We start from the raw sequence: 16,050 nt of genomic DNA, 5'->3' as shown, positions 1-16,050 counted from the left end.
CAAGGGGCAATGTGACACGTGGGAGCTGTGGCTGCAGCCTCATTGTCTCTGGACAGTCCTGAATCCTGCACCAGGGAAGGGCAGCAAATCCAGCATCACCACTGCCTTCTCGGGCATATAATTCCCTCCATGCTTAATGAGAGAGAAGCTGAATACTGCCTTGTTCTTTCTTGCCCTGTTGGAGCTCTAACCTGAAGAATGGGGCTGCCTTTGTGCTGCACAGTGCCAGCACAGGAGATCCCAGACCCCAGGCAAGGAGTGATACAAAAAGACATTGTAATGATGGAGGTGGGATTAAACAGGTCAGGGAGGCTCAGCTCCGTCTGACGGGTACCTCCAGGACAACACTGAAGCCCCACAGACCAGCCTGTCCCCAGGACCCATGCCTTACCTGCCACACCACAAGTGGCAGGCTGAGAGTCTCTCACGGGATGAAACACTCCGATATCATCCTGCCTGTGCATCATGGCAGTGCAATGTTTCGGGCGGGAGTTTTGCACAAACAGCTTCCCCCCACAGCACTGTTGAAACACTGCTGTGCTTTGCTCGGAGACGGATTTAGGGGATAAAAAATTCCTTCCCCAGTCATCAAGACTGAGTCCTACAGACCCCCGGCCGCTTCCCATCTGGAGGCTGGCAAAAGTCAAAGACATTGAAAACATGGATGGGGAGAGCAGCTGGAGCCCGGGGCATGTCCGATCAGCCCCCAGTGCCGCAATCTAATAGAGATCCATTAGGTAAGGTAGCTCGTAGCCTCCAGAGCTTCCTGAAAGAGATAAAAAGCCAGTGAGGCGGAAGAAAACTGCGCTCCTCCAAAAGCCAAACTTTCCCTGGATCTCGGAGGGGCTCCCTGATGAAAGGCCCCATCGCCTGGAAGTTGCAGACATGGGGGTCGTTAGCACTAATAGCCAACATCAGCATCGGCCTTGAGAGAAGCTGCGCAAGCAAAGTTTGCTGCTGCCCAGGTAATGCCAGCAATCGTTTCCCAGGCACCGGGTGATTGCTCCCGACGTGTGTGCGAGCAGAGCCGCCCCGGGGGCTCCGAGGGTTTAACAGGCTGTTAACAAGCAGAGCGAAAAACTGGCCAAAATCGGTGAGTTTGCTGGGAAGTGATTGCCTGGCGTGACCTGGGAGAAACGGTACGGTTTTAAGGGGGGGGGGGGGGGGATGCTTACTGAGTGTGAAGCAGCCGATTTAAAGGGTCTCTGTGAGCGAGAAGGAGAGAGGAAGAGCGCTCGCAGGCGTTAGCTGCGTGCACCAACCCAGAAGGAAACCAAACCCAAGGGCATGGTGCGGAGGAGCACCCTCCCGGCACGTCCCCGGCGCGCAGGGCCGGCAGGGGCTGGCTCCGTGCAGTGCTGGCACCAGGGGCTGCAGCCTGCAGCTCTGCTGAGCCGTCAGCTCATCTTTGTCAAATAAGTGACCCAGCCACTAGCTGCATCCCCAAAGGGAGGGGGCTGTGCGAGGGAAATCCTATAGCCCGGCACCTACACTCTCGCGTCCCTGGGGAACAGCGGCAGGACCCGCAGGAAAATTCAGGTCAGCAGGGACCTCCGGAGAAAAAGCGAAGGACGTGCTTGCAACATCCGCGGGCACTTCTAGGAGCGGCAATTTGGGAGAAGAGCTTCGTTAGGCTTTGCCCACCAGCCCTGGACGATGTCACGGAAATATTCCCTGTAGTGACAATGCCACCCGGACTACAGAAGGGTGTCTCTGTGCTTGCAGAAATAGGATACGGGCGGTTCAACACCGAGTGGGGAGGGATACACCGAGCGCTGACACTGTAAACAGATTGTTTCTGGCAGGGCACGGTGATCTGGAGAAGATCTTCTCTGTCACAGCCAGAGAGCCCGACAGACCCAGATCCCTGCTGATCATGGGGGTGCAAGCCTGGCAGAGCTGCCAGGCTCTTGCCTGAGGAGGAGGAGGGAGCCATCAGCAATGTGAAGCAAAGCCATGGGAACCTCCCTGAATGTGAGAGATTTTGGGGTGCAGTCAGCTTCTGAGGAAAGCCAGCAGAGGGTGTTTGGAATCCCAAAGCTACCCAGGGAGTCCTTCCTAGGGAACCACAGACATTTTCCCCAAAAAGTGATTTTTACCATGACATATTGTCGTGAGCTGGTCCCTGGGCTGAGGGGTGAACAGAGGAAAGGATGCTGCTGTGGGGTGGATGCTCCACACAGAAGGGCTGTGCTGGGATAGAAGGGCCCTGGCACCTCCTGCTCGTATGCTGAGGAGTGCTGCCACAGTGGGTTTTGCTGCTTGTAAATCAGCAGCTAACACCCGACATCAGCTGGGAAGAGCTGAAAGCGAAAGAAGGCTGTCAGGAAAAGCTTTCAGCACGCACTGTGATGCTGTCCCCTGCCTGACGGCAAAGGAGAGGCAGACCTTCTTCCACTGTCCCCGGGGGTATATGGGGTGCTGGTATCCCCTGCACCTCTCACCATCCTCCAGGATACACCAGAGAAACCTGTTCCCCTCCAAAACTTCAGCTACTGAAGCTGGTTATGTTCCAGCCACGGCTAGAGCTTCGGAAGAGTCTCTCCTTGCATTTGTCAGGGAAATTTCTTTGGCCATCAGCATCCCGCTGGGAAGTTCTGAGTTTTCTCGGACCCATTGTCTAGGACTGGGATAAGGAATCTCTGGGGTCAAGTGCTGGGCTAACATGGGCTAACATGCTGTTCCCCTCCACGTATATTCATGGGCTCAACAGATTGGAGAACCCAAAGGAGATCTTGGGCTACTGGTGTCAGAAAACTAAAGCAGGGGGAAGTTGAATGCACTGGGGGAGGCACAGGGATGTGGTGGCTGAGCCCAGAGCAGTTCCCATCCAACCTATTTCCAGCCCAATGTGCACAAGGGTTTTATTCCCCTGCCTGTGCTTGATGGTCTGGCTGTAAAACGGCTGTAAAAGAACAACTGTGCCTCATAACAGCTTATAGAGAACACAGAAGCATATGTCCCTTTACCATTACCATCATAATTGCAAACATTCAAAAGTTGAGATTTGCAAGCTTCCAGCTTCCCAAAGGCGGATGGATTCGAATCCAAATGACATCCAGAGGAATCGTGAGGAAATCAGCTCAAAGCAAGGGCTTATTTTTAATTTATGCCGCAGTATGGGCAAGCAGGATCTGGGCTGGCAGCCTGAACTCCCTCAGCTGCCATTCTTAGAGGGCAGCCATGCCCCCAGATACAGCCGTAGGGGCCCACAAGCATCAGCTGTGACCCCGAGGCTGGCTGCATACGGACTTTGCATCTAGGATTAAAACTGGAGACAGTACTGGTAAATGCTCCACCTGTGCAGACACACTCACTACCCATCATATCACTGTCCCAGGAGTTTTGCCAGCACAGTCTGGAGACTGTTTTGTGGATGGGTGTGGGGTCTTTGCAGCCCTCTTTACAAAAATCTGAGTTTCAGGGCATCCGGGAGGATGTTGGATCCAAAACTATCCCCTCACCAGTGCCTGCAGGCAGAGTGGGAGCAGCCCAGCCTCAGATCTCCCTTCCACAATGGGCTTGTGCAGCTCGTCCTTGCCACTATCCTGGGTAGAGCCTGAGCATCCTCTGCTTTCTTGTTTAAAGCAAGTTTCCACCAGTTTTTCAAGAATTAAAAGGCCCTATAAGCACTTGGAGGCAGTGATGCACAGCCCAGCTTACCCAGCACTGTGGTGGCTTCCCTGGTTACGTTCCCCCTCCCCACCCCCTCTGCTCTCAACCCTGACCACCCCTCATGCAAGGCGCTGATTCAAACTGCAATCATTTAGGGCGAAACACACTGAAACGGAGAAGGGATGAGAACAGCCATCCCCATGGGGGGAGTCTCCAGGACTGGGGCAAACAGCTGTGTGTGAAGGGGAGGTCTGCCAGAGCTAATGGGAGGCAGCGGGGCCAGCCCTGGGCTGCTTTTGCCTGCTGTGGAGCATTAAAAGCCAGACTGTGGCAGCAAAAGGAACCCAACCCCCCCTGCTTGATTACCTGAGATGGTGATGGTGGCAGTGAACTGTTGGTGTTTGCTGGGATGGGGGATTTAGGGCGCCTGTTCCGGCGGCTGAGGCAGGGTCTGCAGGAGGAGGCCATATGGCCAGGAGCAGCGTGCTGCGTGCTGTCCCGGCGTCAGACCAGCAGCAGCGGGCAGAGCCTTTCCTAGGGAAGGGCAGCCGTGCCAAGCACAGGCTCTGGCACAGGTGCCGGCTGGCTGCCAGGTACACTCAGGTGCTGCGGGTGGCTTGGAGCCTGCAGGGCGGCATGGCATGACGGGATGCTTCCGTGCAAACCAGCTGTCCCTCCTCATCCCCTGGAACCAGGAGACGTGTAGGGGTTTGTGACCCCTACCCAGCACAGGTCTGGGCCAGGTGGATGTAACTCTGTGTGTGGTTGTAGCAGGGTGTAAGTGTTGATGAAATCTTTTCTTCTACAAGGACATTTCAACATGGAAACAGGATGTTTCTAGTGGGACACTGGCAGCAGGAGCATATCCACCTCCTCTTCTACCTGCTCTGCCCTGTGCTGGGAGACAGGCTACTCCATCAGAGATGTGGAGGCGCTCAGCATCCTCCTCCTCTCACGATAACCCCTTTTCCAGCACAGGCTGACTCCAGACTTCCTACTCCTTCAATTTCTTGAGATGCAAAGGGGTGAAAAAGCCATCAGGGAAGTGTCCTGAGAAGGAGGGCCTTTGGGCAGACATCAGAGAAAGCTTGTGACCAGAATGGGGCAGGAAAGGTCCTTAATTAAAACCAGGGAAAGGGAGGGGAGGCCCAGAGTATGAGGCTTGCTTTTCACATGGCAGAGAACAAGAGTGAACAAGAAGGTAAAGAGAACACAGAGGTATGGCTATGCAACCTCCATGCATCACCTCCGCAAAGAGCAGTGTGTTGCCTTTGGGACCATCACTTTCCTCCAGGTGCCCTTCCACAGGCACTGGTACATGCCAGGCTGCCTCTTCCCCTTTCTAGCAGTGGACTGCAGGCTCTGTTTGCCCTTGGCTTCCCGAGTGGTCCCAGGATGTATGTGCTTTCCCTTTGATGTCTCTTTTCCTTGGATTACAGAGGAAGGAGAGGGCTTTGCTATCAGAGGGCTGACTGTGGGCTTGCCCGCTGGGAGCCTGTGGGCTCTCGAGCCAGCTTCGTTTTGGCACGATCCGCCTTTGCAAGTAAGACCTGCTGAAGATGGCCCAATCCTATTAATGGCAGGGATTTGCTTCAGGTCTCCTACCATTACCCTGATGATATTTCACTCTGCAATAAGCCTCTGTCTTTTGGGAGACTAAAAATCCAGCACGCTGCTTTCCCCTGTAGGAATTGTCCCTGTGCCATGCAAGCAGCAGCCTCGCTGTGGCAACCAGGAGTCACCTTGGTGCTCCTACCAGGTATGTCATTTTCCTTCTGCCTCCCAAATCCCAACCCAAGGACAGGACAGATGCCACCAGCAGCAGAGCTTTAGGTGAAACATGTCCTGTGTTTGTCACCTAGGAAAAGCAAATTAGTGAGCAGCTTTGAGACTAGCAGGACGACATCTGGTGGGTGCACCCACCCCAGGGAAACAAGGGACCAGGGGACAGTGAAAATTCCTGTGACCAAAGATGTAGGAAGAAGAGTGGAAAATGTTGGGGGAAAGAAGGGAAAAGAAAAAAGGAGAGATACTGACTCCCAGCAAATAATTTCTGAAGATCTATGTGAAGTTCACAGAGTGCCCAAGCCAGATGAGGGGTTCAGTAACTACCTGCAGACCCACGAAGGACAGGGTAAGAGGGTTGATATGCAATGGGAGGAATAGGACTAAATTAAGAAGAACAGGAGAAAACCTGAAAATCCAGACAGTGAGATGTATGTGGCTATAGAAACGTCTCAGGCTGGAGCAAAAGAAGCAGCACTAAAAAGTACCAAAACCAGCAGAGTGGGATCAGAGTGTGGGATGTGACAGATCTGCTCTGACTTCTGCAACTCCCTGATCATGGCAGCAGCATGCAGGTGGAAGGGACTGTGAAAACTCCTGTGTGTTGGCTGATACCATGGGCAGGGAAGGTGTGTGACCCAGCGAGGAGAGCTGTGTTCAGGCATCCCAGGTATTAATCCTCACTCATCACTCATCACTCCTCTTGGAGGACTGGTTCAGTCTTATGGTTGTTGCAGAGAGAGATGTCCCTGATGTTCTCCAAATGGGGCTCTCACTGCTGGACATTCATCTTGTCACAAAAGCCCCTGGACACGCTGTGTGGTTGCCCTCTGGTGCTGCCCTTGGTCTCGTCCTTTGCTTTCTGCCCCTCATGCTCTGTTTCAGGATGCACCATCAGCCTTTTGCCGACAGAGAATGATGATGGCCATGCCCTGACTGGCAATGGGCTGGAGAAAGGGGTGTAAATGCAGGGATGTGGCTGCCCTACTAGTTTTTAAAGCTTGCCAATATTTGTCACAGCCAATGGAGGTAGTTGCAAATATGAGGAGAAAAATAACTCTTGTCATCCCCCAGCAATGGGTTTTCCCTCCACCAACAGCAGCATGGGATGCCCAGCAGGCTTGGGCCAGGTCTGAATTAGGTGTAAAAACTCCCAGCTGCCATCCTTTTTAAGGATGGAGCAGCTGGCAGGGATGGGGCAGCTGGCCCTGGGGTGGCGCTGGAGAAGGGGAAGCTGCACATTGAGCTGGATGCTTAGAAGAGCTTGTCAGAGGGTCCTTTCACCAGAGTCCTGTTTGGGGCATGGGAAGAGGGAACCACACCCTGGGCAGAACCAAGCTGGCTCAGGAAGCTGCTTCTCAGCCTGCCCCAGAGCTGCCACGTTATCACAGATGTGTCACTGAGCACAGCATAGAATCATAGAATCAACTGGGTTGGAAAAGACCTCCAAGATCATCAAGTCCAACCCTTGATCCAACATCACTGTGGTTACTAGACCATGGCGCTAAGTGCCACATCCAGTCTCATCTTAAAATCCTCCAGGGACGGCGAATCCACCACCTCACTGAGCAACCCATTCCAATGTCTGATTACCCTCTCTGTAAAGAATTTCTTCCTAATATCTAACCTAAATATCTAACCTAAACCTCTCCTAGCAGAGCTTAAGACCAGACCCTCTTGTCCTACTGCTGATTGCCTGGAAGAAGAGATCGACACCCACCTGGCTACAACCTCCTTTCAGGGAGTTGTAGAGAGTGATGAGGTCTCCCCTGAGCCTCCTCTTCTCCAGACTAAACAACCCCAGCTCCCTCTGCCTCTCCTCATAGGACTTGTACTTGAGTCTCTTCGCCAACCTTGTTGCTTTTCTCTGGACCTGCTCCAGGACCTCAATGTCCTTCCTGAACTGAGGGGCCCAGAACTGGACACAGTACTCCAGGTGTGGCCTCACCAGTGCTGAGTACAGGGGAAGAATCACTTCCCTGGTCCTGTTGGCCACACTGTTCCTGATACAGGCCAGGATGCCACTGGCCTTCTTGGCCACCTGGGCACACTGCTGGCTCGTGTTCAGCTTCCTATCAATCCAAACTCCCAGGTCCCTTTCTGCCTGGCTGCTCTCCAGCCACTTTGTCCCTAGCCTGTAGCGCTGCAGGAGGTTGTTGTGGCCAAACTGCAGGACCCAGCTCTTGGCCTCGTTGAACCTCATCCTGCTGGAATCAGACCATCTCTCCAGCTTGTCCGAGTCCCTCCAAAGAGCCCTCCTGCCTTCCAGCAGATCAACACTCCCCTCCCAGCTTGGTTTCATCTGCAAATTTGCTAATGGTACACTCAGTCTCCTCATCCAGATCATCAGTAAAGCCAGAAGCATCTCCTCATTTCTGCTCCCTTGGTATTTAGGAGACTGACACCAGACCTTGGGCCTCTGATTCTGGGAGGTGTGCAGGATACAGAGTGCTAAAGGTTTGCAAATGTAGGAGCTCTTTTGCACTGGTTTGCCCCTCTTGAGTGAAGGCTGGGGTCCTTATATCATGGGGATGGCTGACAACTCAAGGCTGCTCTAGCTAAAGGAAAGAAGGAGAGACGCCCAGACACTTGCACTATTGTGCAGCAGGAAGGTGGTAGCTGCATCAGAGATACCAAAGGGCTCTTTGAAGGGGCATGGGATGTTTTAGTATTGATCTCACATTTAGATGTTTAGGTCGCATTTCCAGATTGTCCTTCAGCACTGAACAGGAGCTTGCTGGCTGCATGATGACAGTGGCCACCACCAGCCTGCCCTCATCAGGCAGCAGGAGCAGCGGGCGAAGGGGTGGCTGGGACAGCGGCGGCAGGGAAATGTCATGCCTTGCTGAGCAGCTGAATTGCAAAGACAAAAAAGCTCGGTCTTAAAAATTAGCAACACCTGAGTGGCCCTTCTGCTGTCTTCCACATCATCGCCAGAGACATTTCCCTGTTGCACCAGCTTTACCTCAGGGGATGGTAAGCCATGCTGCCCTCACTGCCACTCTCATGCCACTTCCCCCTCTGACCGTGCAAGGCAGGCTTGGTAGCTTTAGAAATCGAAGGGACTGGAACTCTGAAAGCCCTGGCTGGTTCCCCAGCCACACAAGTGCCCATGGGGCTCTGCCTTCATCAGCAAGACATGGATTTCTAGTCATCCTGCTCACAGAGAAAATACTTGAAAAGGTAAAACAGGTGTAGCCTGGAGGCTCAGGAGCTGAAGATGAAATAAGAAAAGTCCCAAAACTTTACTTTTTTCCTTCTTTTTGTTTTACTCTCATCATCTTTGTGCCAGTTTTTGGCTTTCCACAGGCCTGGATCCTGCCCCGAGGTGCTGAGGGTAGCACTGTGCCAGGACCCCCTGGGAGAGCTGCTGGTGTCCTAGGAGGATTTGCAGTCTCCTCCTGCAGCAAAGATGCTTTCCCACAGGAGTGGAAGAGCTGGGCTGTGACACCCATCCCTCTCCCCCTGCATATGGTGGGGGTCCTGGCCAGGCTTCCAGCCCCCCACTCTCCATCTGGTTCACACCAGCGTGTGCATTCCCATCTGCACAGTGTGCCTGAAGCCGCAGGTCCTCTCTGGGACATCTCCCGATGAGCTGGTCCCCCTCCCTTCGCCTCTTCCCCAGGGCAGCCAAGCCGCGTGGCTCCATGCAAGAGCAGCAGGAGGACAGATCTGAGGAGACAGGAGGCAAACGAACTCCCTTAAATGTGATAGAGGCAACTGCCTGGTTCTGTCAGCCATTGCCCCCTCTGCCCCCTCCCTCCACACCCAACTTGTCTCCTGCTGTTTTTCTCTCTCTCTGGGTATAAGATGTCACAAGGATTAAGCCCAGATCTCCCCTGGGTGCTGCGCTCGCCCCCTGCTTGTCTCTTGAGGTCACCTTGGAGGCGAGTGTTGTCCCCTCCAAACTGGGTGTCGGCCACAGAGGCGCCCGCAGTGGAAATCGCACCCTTGAAATGCTAGGCACAAGCAGATGCGGAGCTGTGTTGTCACCCTTCATAAACAAACCCTGTAAAATGTCCTGGCCTGGTGACCAGCTAGCATTGCTGCTGGAAGAAGGATTGCTGCTCACAGAGTCAGCCAGGCTGCACCAGGGCAGTGGGGCTGGAGCCAGGGCAGGGGGAGATGCTCAGGCAGAGCCCTGTCTCCAAACCCTCCAAGGTTTCCTGCAGTTCTCAGGGTGGTTACCAAATGTGAGTCTATGAAACATGGTGCTGGCACCATGATCACAAGGTGCACAGGTGTGTGTGGCACTGACAGTGGGAGTAACAGCAGTGAGTGGCACTGTGTCCCAGGAAGATCACTGCCATTTTGGGGTCACTGATGTCAAATGATGTAGTGTGTTACATCTGCTGCATGACCTCGCTGGCAGCAGATGCAAATCTCATGGGCTCTCCTAGTGTATCTCATCTCGTTTCCAAAGTGGCTCATAGGGACCCCCAATGTCCCAGAGCCAACCCTGCCACCCTGTACCCATGTGTCCAGGGCATGTGAGATGAATGCAGTTTTCCTTCTGCCTCTTTCCGCTGAGCATCCATCCACTACAACACACTGCCTCTGCCACCATCAGGGAAGTCACCTTCCTCCCCACTGTCCCAGGAGAGAGCCCTTGTGGTCCTGACATGCAGCAACTCTGCAGTGGGGCTGCCTCCCCACCAGGCTTTAATGAGGAATTAATTGCAGATGACACTGCCTGAGCCAAGAAGTTCCCTCCTGGGTCTCCAACAGCATTTGTCCAGGATGGAGTGCAAGAGGAGAGAGAGTCAGTGCTGCTAGTACATGTGCTCCAAGACAGGCAGTGAGGGAGCAAGGGCTGCTGCATCTTTATTCCCTCTTGACCCATTTAAAGCAAGCACCGGTGACTAAGGGAGCTGTCAGGAGGATAAAAATACCTCCCACATGTTCACTATGAAGCCAAGGACAGAAATAGGGGTGCCATCACCTCTCTGGTGAGTGGTTGGGGTCACTCAGTGTTTTGCAATTCTAAAAGTAGAGTCCCCCAGTGTCTCTCACAGCAAACACAATTACAACGGGGTCTCCTCTGCTAAGAGCCTCCTGACATGCACCCTCCCAAAAGTCAGCTCCCTTGTAACCTCCCTTTCCTTCTTTGGGGCCAGAGCAATCAGAAAAAAAAAAACGCAAAGCAGTGGCTCTCCCTTACTTCCAGCAAAAGGAGGAAACCATCACACAAGGATGTTTTCCCTGCAGACCTCAGCCACACACGTCACCACACTGCTGCTGAAATGTCTGTGTCTCTGCACTGCTCACCCCCTTGGGGTCAATCCCTGTGGGGATATGTCCCACTACTGCTGGAGAGGACAGATCCTGGGGTCCTCCTCACTTCCCTGGCCTGAGCTGCTCCAGGCACCGCATTGCTATCTCATGGGAAAACACACAGGATTTTCTGAGTTGGTAGCACGAGTCTGGTTCTGTCTTCCTGGCCCCTTCACATTGGCATACCTGAGAGCTTTTGCACTTGGAGTAGGCTCAGCACATTGTTGCTTTGCAAGCAAGATACTAGAGACCAGCAACCACACCTGGTACCTGGCAGTTTATTTGCTCTTCTTCAGATCACGCAGCTGGGTGCTGCTTTATTAAACCTTGGAAAACATCTTTTGCAGGCAGAAAAATATTGAATGAACCTGGTTTCTTAGCAAACCAAAAGGTCTTAAACCAAGCAACCAGGCTGCAGCAGATACCCCATCTGCTTGACTGCATCTAGCAGTTCAGGAGGGAAGAAGAACCCGTGTAGGAGGGTGCTGTTCCCAGGCTCACTGAGGGCAGCAGTTCTCCTCACAGAGGGTAGCACAGAGAGGTGTCATGGGGAGACATCAACCACTTTCCCTCCCTGGTGGGTGCAAAGCCCGCTGACTGGGCATAGGGAAAGGGCTGGTGCGAGGCCAGGCATGGTTACCGAGACCTGTGGGTTCAAGGAGAAGGCACTCAGACCTTGTGGAGTTTGTTAATAATTTGTCCATAAAAAGCCTGGGCCTGGGGGTGAGTTACAGCAAGGATCTGGCAAGCTCCAGGTCTCCCCCTCTTCCATCGTCCCAAGCTCCCTACCAGGAATGGAGAAGGCTTACAAAGCAGAGGGCAAGCAAGACTCTCTTGCCTATGGCTTTCATGATGTATCTCTAAAATCTGGGTGAGCATTAGCAGGAGACTCAGGCAGAGGTTTACAGGCACCAGCTGGTTGCACAGCATGCTGAGTGGGCAGCACCAAGAACCCAAACATTACTGTCCCTGAAGGACTTGCTTCCTTGATATATCCACCCAGATATATAAGCAGATTGTCCAGGGCAATGCCTTAGTGCTAGTGAGGGTGTAAATTGGTCTCCTGGAGAATTAGAGTTATTGGAAGAAGCAGTATATGCTGAAATAGGCAGTCCTGCTTACTAAATCTGTAATTCCAGCTCTGGCTATATTTTCATCTTTCTAATAATATGTGCAAATATAGTAAGGATGAATCACAGGCTGCAAGGCTTCAGGGTTTTTTTCCCTCCTTTCTCTGCAAATCCATCATGTGGGGGAGAGGGGCATATGGAGAAAAGGAGCTCAGACCCAGGGGAGATCCTGTCCCAACCAAGTCTAAACCCACCCCCTTGGGCCTCTGCATGCTGTCAATCCCAGCCAGGAGCAAGCAGTCCGTTCCACTCTGATTACCTTCACCATTTCATCCCAGCAATGTAACACTCCTGCCCAGGATGTTTCTTTCCCAGGACACTCCTGAACCATTCCCAAACTAGTGGGCCTGTCCCATTCCTGTGTGCATCCCAGGGCTTGTACATCCCCACATCTGGATTTGCCTGCTGGGAATTTTTTGCTTTGTTGCAAGGACCTTTTGCAAATGTTAATGCTTTCCTTGCGCTGGAGAGCTCTTCGGCTGATCTGCCAGAACACATTTCACACGCTTCTCCTAAAATTATGCCCTTTGCTTTTCCCGGCGTTCAAGCTGAAGCAGAGCCCGGTGTGCCAGCGGCATGCAAGGAGAGCAGCTTGTCGGCTGTGCCTGTCTTCGGGGGCAGGGGAGCGAGGGGTTAAGTGCTGCCCAAGTGAGCATTTGCTGGATGGCGGCTCCAGGGCAGAGGGGGGACAGCAGGGGTCCCCGTGGACTCCTCCTGTTGCTTGGGCTTGGTAGGTGCCCTAAGTGGGGAGAGGAGGATGGATCAGAGGATCCCTTCAAGCAAGATAGGCTTCAACACTTCCTCTGTGACAGTGAGCATAAACCTGAGTTCAAAGTACGTCACAATTTGGGCACAAGCATTTTAGCTGCGGATGGCTCTGGGTTTGGGCTGAAAGCAAGGGATGAGCTAAAGAGAAGCTCTTCTTAACACTTCCCAGGCCAGCAGTTCCGCCTCCCCCCCCCCCCCCCCCCTCCCCCGGTTTCTCTCTACTGGAGCCCATCCACGCTGGGCTGTGCACACTCCCTGCACAGCCTTTAACCATCTCCTGAATTGCCACTGCCACTCTGGGCCAGGAGAGTGGCAGGAAAACTGGACATGCCCCATGAGGTCCCTGTGGCTGAAGGAGCAGAGGGGACTGGCCATGATGTGAGAGGCAGCAGGTGGAGGGGGTTTCCCACATAAAATGACCCCTGGGGCCAAGGAGGTCTCTTCTGAGCATGGGGTCAGTGCTCAGTTGGTTGCAGTATCACAAGCAGGTGGTGTTTAGGGGGCCCTTTCAGTGCTGCTCCCATGGCCATTTGATATCAGAGTTGGAATGGGGCTCAGGTGGGCAGGGGAGTGCTGGGGATGGTTCAGCAGGGCTCCTGAGGAACTGGCCTGGCACACACCCTGCTACCCTCCAAATCCCTGTGAAGGGCTCTCAGCAGCCCTCTGGCACAATGCACCCATGCACTTGGACATCCCTCTACACCCCCTGCATCTTCCCAGTCCCCTCCATCTCCTTCATCCCTGCATCTACTGCATTCCCCTGCATGCTCTGCATCCCACACCTCCTACTATATCCTGCACTTCCTACTATATCCCCCACATGCCTCTGCATCCCTATGCATCCCCCAGATCCTCCTGCATCCTTTTATCCCGTGCATCCCACCACAGTTTCTGTAACTCCCACATCCCCTGCATCACCTCATTCCGCCACCCCAGAACATATGCAGCTTACAGTGAGCTTACAATTACCCCCCAGCCACCCTAAACTGTTAATGAGGACATTTAGAGTTAACCGTCCACCGGCTCGATTCCCCTCAAACACCCCTGTTGGGAAATGCTGTGAGGGGATCCGGATTCTTTCCTGCCACTGGTCCTCCCTGGCCAATGCTGGCTGTAAGCAGTTAGTCATGACTATTGTCTCTGTGGTTAGAGATGCTTAAATGCATCTTAAATGACTCACTGGGGAATTTTTATTATATTTTTTAATAACTCACGGTGTCACTACAGGGCATGAAGTTTGCTTCGCTGAGTTTGTTCGCCTGTTCCCTTGCAGGGATAAATAATTGAGGAGCTGAATAGCAAACCAGAAACCCAGAGAGACCACAACTGGGAATACACTGAGAAATGTGTCACCCCAGCAGCATTTATAGATTTAATTTTAATATTAGTGATGGAGGGGGCAGAACAGAGACAAGAGGGAATTTTTCAGGAGGGTATTAAGAAGGGTAGGCCTGGGGAAGCAGCGGGCTGGGGTTGTGGCTCTGAGGGATGCTTGGGAGGGGATTAATGAGTCTCTCCTTCCCCCTCATCCCAACCCACTGCTCCAGCCCTTTCTGACCCTCCACAGTGCGATTGTCCAGTGTCAAAATGATGGTCTCTCTTATTTGGAGCAGGACGTGCTTTTATCATCTCACACTGCAAATAAGCCAGGATCGCTGTCAAGGGAGGGCGATGGTGGCCACAAGGGGCCAACAAGGGTGACTAGCTGCAGCCGTCCCTCTTGCATCCATCCTTTACCCCTGATCTCCTTCAGGGAAGGACAGTGCTGCATTTAAAGCACTATCTTTGAAATTATCCTAACTTCACAAAGAATTAACAGCCTTACCAAAAATATTGTTATTGCCACAGACTAAGGATGGCAATTACTTTTGGCAGAGGAGGAAGATGATCTTTTGTGTGTCATCCCCACCATAACCCTCTATTTAAACTGACATCCTGAGTTCAGTCTTGGCCACAGTTTTTTGGCTGCAGGTGCCTTCATCCTGGAGTTTTGCCACTCCACAAAATGCCGGCACTTCTCAAATCAGGAAGCAACATCTGAGTAGCGGGACCCAGTCAGACTGCAACCCCCATAGGGAAGGAAATGAGAAAGACATCTGCATCACTGAAACCTTACAGGACAGCAGAGTGTGGGGGGGAGATGGGGGAATCTCCTGAAAAATCCCACCTGCTGTCCCCTGCCTGCAGCCCTCCTCCCAACATGCCTCCTGTGGCTGTCACCCAAACCCCCACGCTTGCCCGTTTGTCCAGGCTCAGAATAGCACTGGCAGCACCAGTGCACTGTGGCCAGCCGACACTGGAGACAGTAGATGAAGGAGGTGGGATTTCATCCTGATAACAACCCACTGCTGGTGACCCCCTCCCCCTGCACCTCTCTGGCTGCACCCTGGGCTCTCAGCACAGCCCCACGCTCAGAAAAAGGGGGAGAATAGAGGAAATAACATAAAGAAGGAGAGAAGAGAGAGGGGAGGACACAATGCGGGCTTGGAGCAGGGGGGGCTGTGCCATGTGCTCTAGCTTTGGTACCACCCACCTCGCTGATCCCTTTTGGGGGGGTCCAAAAGTGGACCCTTACTTTTAGGGTCTTCCACATCCCATGTCCACTTCCACAGCCCTTTGGGAATGCCAACTTTCCAGAGGAGGAGAGCCCTGCATCTCTTGGAGGTGTCCCCAGGAGTAGCGGGGGGTCAGTCCCTGTCACTGTGGAGCTTCAAAAGGAGCGCAGAGGCTCTCCCTGCACAATCTGCCTGTCGCCACTGATCATTTCAGGTGTCAGATGAGGTTTGTGTCACTTGGCAAGGCTCTACTCGCCTTGCCTCCTGTAACCAGGAAGAAGAGTGGGCTTAAAATGACCCAACTTGTTATGGGAGAGGGGGAAATTATTCCCCAAAGTCTAGGGTTTACCCTATGCCTACCTTGGAGCAGGGCCAGGCTGATGCCATAACACAGGGCTGAGCATCCTCCTACATGCGGCTGAGCATCCTCCTCACCCAGCACGTCCCTGTCCCTGCTTCCCCACAGTGCGATGGGTAACAATGGTCTGGGCACCCTGAGAGCATTTGGGGCAGCTGCTGGGGCAGGAAAGGGGCTTCCCTCACCCCCCCATGTCCTCCCCAAGCCCAGGGTGCATTCGCAGCCTAGCAGGTAGCTCTGGAGGCAAGTGGCATCACCCCAGGGTATGGAGAAGGGGTTTTGGAAAAGGGTTTGGAGGGGTTTTTCTGCAGGTGGGGTTTCTCCAACAAGGTGAAGCTGAGCACATTGCAGTCCCTGTCCAACCACTTTAGTCCCCAAGGTCCAGTTTTGGGTACTCCCTGGAACAGCCAGTGTAGTGGCTTTGCTCCACAGTGACAGGGAGAGTGTGGGGCTGTCCCTAGGCCAGCCCTTTCTGCCAGGAGAGCTGCTGCCTGCTCACCACAGCCCTTCAGGTGGTTTTGGGCTGTCCCCTCTCCTTACACCCCTGGGAAACTTCTCGCTGAGC

This window comes from Manacus candei, unplaced genomic scaffold (assembly GCF_025592945.1).
Source record: "Manacus candei isolate 608988 ecotype Guabito, Panama unplaced genomic scaffold, ASM2559294v1 h1tg000018l, whole genome shotgun sequence".
In the NCBI taxonomy this organism is placed as follows: domain Eukaryota; kingdom Metazoa; phylum Chordata; class Aves; order Passeriformes; family Pipridae; genus Manacus; species Manacus candei.
Note: the sequence above shows the minus strand (reverse complement) of the source record.